General features: G+C 54.8%; 1 pseudogene; it reads left to right on the top strand.

The window, feature by feature from the left end:
* Nucleotides 1-610: 610 nt before the first annotated feature.
* LOC146864137 (small ribosomal subunit protein uS8 pseudogene) lies at nucleotides 611-5030 on the top strand (annotated as a pseudogene).
* Nucleotides 5031-5403: the final 373 nt, after the last annotated feature.

The following is a 5403-nucleotide window of genomic DNA, read 5'->3' as shown; positions in this document are numbered from 1 at the left end:
CTTGAAAACATGTTCCCTCTAGATCAATATTTCGCCTTTCAACAGAATCAGTTCCTGTTTTTCATAAAGCAGATGAATGCAGAAGGATGGCAGATGTCTCTCAATATACATAGTCATTTCCATCCAGATGACTTCCAGGCTTGCCAAGCCATATTAATCTACGCACATGCTGCTACTGGATCCAGATTATAATTTGAGGAAAGCGTATCTCATCAGCATTTAGTAGCGTGCTTTTACTGTCTACTGCACAGTCTGGAGTGCTTTCGAACTGTTGGTGCCCTCTTATCATTTTACAGCGATTTCCCAATAATCAGTATCATGTTGATTTATCTCATCGAGTTTTGCCAGGGAGGTGAAGGTCAGTACATTGAGAGAAATGTTTAGTAATTAACTATCAGGCATTCAGGTGTGTGCATTGTAGTACTGTTTTATACAAACGAGTTTCAACAGTTGTTCGTTGTTTGCCTGGAAGTGTAGGTGTTACTGAAAGGTGCTAGCAGTTGCAAAGCAAAGAGTTAAGTTGCAAGCATAGGTATTGTATGGTTTACTTGCTACCTTCTTATGGTTCTGTGAGGTAAGCTGTTTCCCGCCATAATGTAGGACCAGCACCATGGTGGGAATGAATGTTCTTGCAGATGCTCTGAAACCATCAACAATGTAGAAAAACGTAAAACACAACAAGTTCTGATCACGCTGTGCTCCAAAGTGATTGCGTGTTTTTTTAAATAGTGATGATGAAACATGATTACATTGGTGTATTTGAAATCATTGATGATTACAGAGCTTGAAAATTGTTGTGGCCCTCACTGGCAAACTAAACAAGTGTAGTGTAATAAGTCCATGGTTTTATGTGCACCTGAAGGATCTAGAAAAGTGGCAGTAGAATCTGTTTGCTATCCCGTCAGTTTGTATTCAACCAGGATACCTCCTGGTAGGTCGCTCCCCCGCCACGCAGCGCCGACTGTGTGCCCCTGCTGCCGCTGGTAAGCGCCATCCATTTGCTTCTGTGCCACTGTTTCCTCCTCCCTGGGCCCTGCTTCTGCTCTCCTGCTCTGTGCCACTCGTCTCTCCCCCCTCTTTTGTGCCCCACTTTACTTCTGTGCCCCGATCCGTGCTCTGTGCCACTCGTTTTCCCCTTTTGTTGTGCCCACTTTACTTCTGTGTCCCGATCCCTGCTCTGTACCACTTGTTTTCCCCTCTTGTTGTGCCCACTTTGCCTTCTGTACCACTGTTTGTTTCCCCGCCGCTGTATCTGCGTGGCCCCGCCCCCGCCCCGCCCACTCACTGCTCACGCCTCCCACCTCCCAGCTGCTCCTTCCTCCCGCCTTCCCATATATGCTGGACTCTACGCGGTGAGGTGAGCGACCCCTGACCCTCCTGGTAGTTCGCTTCCTCGCCATGCAGCGCCGACTGTGTACCCCTGCTGCCTCTGCCGCTGGTAAGCGCCATCCATTTGCTTCTGTGCCACTTTTTCCCCCTCCCTGGGCCCCGCTTCTGCTCTCCTGCTCTGTGCCACTCGTCTCTCCCCCTCTTTCGTGCCCCACTTTACTTCTGTGCCCCGATCCCTGCTCTGTGCCACTCGTTTTCCCCTCTTGTTGTGCCCACTTTGCCTTCTGTACCACTGTTTGTTTCCCCGCCGCTGTACCCCCGCGGCCCTGCCCCTGCACACTCGCTGCTCCTGCCTCCCAGCTACTCCTCCCTCCCGCCTCCCCATATATGCCGGACGCTGTGCGGTGAGCGACCCCTGACCCTCCTGGTAGGTCGCTCCCTCGCCACGCAGAGCCAACTGTGTGCCCCTGCTGCCGCTGGTAAGCGCCGTCCATTTGCTTCTGTGCCACTGTTTCCACCTCCCTGGGCCCCGCTTCTGCTCTCCTGCTCTGTGCCACTCGTCTCTCCCCCCTCTTTTGTGCCCCACTTTACTTCTGTGCCCCGATCCCTGCTCTGTGCCACTCGTTTTCCCCTTTTGTTGTGCCCACTTTACTTCTGTGTCCCAATCCCTGCTCTGTACCACTTGTTTTCCCCTCTTGTTGTGCCCACTTTGTCTTCTGTACCACTGTTTGTTTCCCCGCCGCTGTAACCCTGTGGCCCCGTCCCCGCCCACTCTCTGCTCCCGCCTCCCAGCTGCTCCTCCCTCCCGCCTTCACATATATGCCGGATGCTGCGCGGCCGAACAGCAGACGCATGCAGCGGGCGCGCCACTGGTTCACCTAAGGCAAGCCTGTCTGCACCCGTCTGCACCCGTCCGCGCCTGGAGCGCGCCCAGCGCCAGAACCCCTGGACCCTGCGAACGCCACAACACCAGACTCCGCTACGACGCCAGCACCCTCCACGCACTCAAAGCAGGCCAAAACCACACTTGCTTCCAGGCCGCCCCGAAACGGACCCACGACCCTTCTCCTGCCGCACCTGCAGCTTCACCGGCGACAGAGCCACCAAACCACCAAGGACTGGACCCAACCACCTCCGCTGCATACTCCTCAACACCCGCTCCGCACGCAATCACGCCGTCGAGCTCTGGGATCTGCTCGACACCTCCGCCCCAGACGTGGCCTTCCTGACCGAGACCTGGTGGAACGACTCCTCGGCGCCCGACATCGCCATAGCCATCCCGGAAGGCTACAAAATCACCCGCAGGGACCGCGCCAACGAAATCAGAGGAGGAATAGCCATCGTCCACAAGTCCACCCTCAAGGTCGCCACCCACGCAGACGACACCCTCAACACCGCAGAACACCTGCACTTCTGCCTCGCCACTGCTGGAGCAAAGTCACCGAAGACCAGCTGATCGCCACACTCACCCAGAACCCCCCCACTGACCCCACCAACCCAAACGCCGCAGCCCGCAACCTCAGACAGTGGATCGACGACTGCGCCAACACCCTCGTCCCGCTCAAGAAACCCTCCAACAGCCATGCCAGCAAGAGAGCCACCTGGTTCACCGACGGGCTCCAGACCTCCAAACGCACATGCCGGAAACTGGAGAAGACATGGCTCCACGAACGCACACCGGACAACCTCGCAGCCCACAAGGACGCCACCCGCAGACATCACCATCTCATCAGATTAGCCAAGAGATCCTTCTTCAAAGACCGCCTGGACAACAACGCACACGACAGCAAAGAGCTCTTCAGCATCATAAAGAAACTCTCCAACCCCAGCGCCAATGCCAATGACATCCCCCTCACAAGAACTGTGCGACTCACTTGCCATCTTCTTCCACCGCAAGATTGCTGACATCCATGACAGCTTCAACGCCCCGACTACACCAGACTGCGAACTCCACCAGCGCCAACCGCCTGACCTCCTGGTCCAACGTCAATGACGACGAGACACGCAAGGTCATGAACTTCATCCACTCAGGATCTCAGTCAGACCCGTGCCCACACCACATTTTCCACAAAGCAGATGCAGCCATCGCACCCCAAATACGGAAGGTCATCAACATCTCCTTCGAAACAGCGACATTCCCGGAAAGTTGGAAGCACGCCGAAATCAACGCCCTCCTCAAGAAGCCCAAGGCGGACCCCAAGGACCTCAAGAACTTCCGGCCCTTCTCCCTGCTCCCGTTCCCGGCGAAGGTAATCGAGAAAATCGTCAACATGCAATTGGCCCGCCACCTGGAAGACAACAACATCTTGGACCCGTCCCAATCCAGATTCAGACAAAACCACAGCACTGAGACAGCCCTCATCGTGGCCACAGACAACATCAGGCACCAACTAGACAACGGCGAAACATCAGCCCTCATCCTCCTAGACCTGTCAGCCGCCTTCGACACGGTCTGCCATCGCACTCTAAAGACATGCCTCTGAGAAGCCGGAATCCAAGAGAAGGCCCTTGACTGGACCACGTCCTTCCTCTCCGGCAGAACCCAGAGCGGCCGCGTCCCACCCTTCCGATCCGAAGCCACCAACATCATCTTCGGCGTCCCTGAGAGATCATCCCTCAGCCCGACGCTGTTCAACGTCTACATGGCCCCCCTCGCACAAGTGGCCCGCCATCACGACCTCAAGATCATCTCCTACGCCCACAACACCCAGCTCATCCTCTCCCTCACCAAGGACCCACAAACCGCCAAAACCAAACTCCACAAGGGAATGAAGGCCGTTGCCGACTGGATGAGGAGCAGCCGCCTCAAGCTGAACTCGGACAAGACGGAGGTCCTCATCCTCGGACCCACCCCCTCAGCCTGGGATGACTCCTGGTGGCCGACCACAATGGGAACAACACCAACACCTACCGACCATGCACGTAACCTAGGATTCATCCTCGGCTCCTCCCTCTCCATGTCTAAGCAGATCAACACTGTCTCCTCCTCCTACTACAACACCCTCTGCATGCTCCACAGGATATACAAGTGGATCCCGACCGAAACAAGAAGAACGGTGACACAAGCCCTCGTCAGCAGCAGACTGGACTACAGCAACGCACTCTACGCAGGAATCCCAGCCAAACACCTATGATGACTACAACGCATCCAAAACGCCTCAGCTCGACTAATTGTCAATGTCCCCCACTGCAGCCACATCACGCCCCACCTGAGAGACCTACACTCGCTACCCGTCAACAAGAGGATCAACTTCAAGCTCCTCACCCACGCACACAAAGCACTCCACAATGCCAGACCAGCCTACCTGAACACCAGACTTAGCTTCTACAGCCCCAGCCGCCAGCTCCGCTCCGCCAGTCTCGCCCTCGCTGATGTCCCCCGCATCCAACGAACAACCTCCGGTGGCAGATCCTTCCCCTACCTCGCTGCCAAAACCTGGAACACCCTCCCTACCCACCTACAGCAAATCCAAGACCTACTCGCATTCAGAAAACTCCTCAAGACCTGGCTCTTCGAGCAGTAGCGGCACCCCCCCATCCTCAGCGCTTTGAGACCCTCACGGGTAAGTAGCGCGCTTTACAAATACTCTGATTGATTGATTCATTCATTCATTGTTCTCACAACCTAAACTGGCATAATGGGCCACTAAGAAGCTAGGCAAAAACATGCAGGGGGCAAAATCTGTAGATTCTTTTTCTAAAATGTAAGAAAGGCAGACTAATAGATTGCAAAACAGCAAAAAAAATTTCTGGAAGGTACGGCAGTCCAAGGAGAAGGGAGCTTGGTTAGGGAGGCAAAGCAGTCGCTACCGGCATTAATCACAGGTGGGGGTGTAGTGGTAGCACAGAGAGGAGGGGGGGTTAATTTAATAATTTTACAAAATAAAACGTACCTGTCCGCAGGCCGGGTCCTACATTTTCTCGGTGCCTGCCAGGAAAACTGCCAAGCGAGTACCAGCACCTGGATCATGCTGGGTTTTCTTCTGTTCATTCCACTCGCTAGCAGCTCCTTAGACTTGGTGTGTTCTCGTGGGTTTCTGGACGGCGATTTACAAACACTGCAAACCATCCCAT

The sequence above is a fragment of the Triturus cristatus genome, chromosome 2_1 (assembly GCF_964204655.1).
Source record: "Triturus cristatus chromosome 2_1, aTriCri1.1, whole genome shotgun sequence".
NCBI classification, from domain to species: domain Eukaryota; kingdom Metazoa; phylum Chordata; class Amphibia; order Caudata; family Salamandridae; genus Triturus; species Triturus cristatus.
Note: the sequence above shows the minus strand (reverse complement) of the source record. Positions and strands in the feature narration are given on the sequence as shown.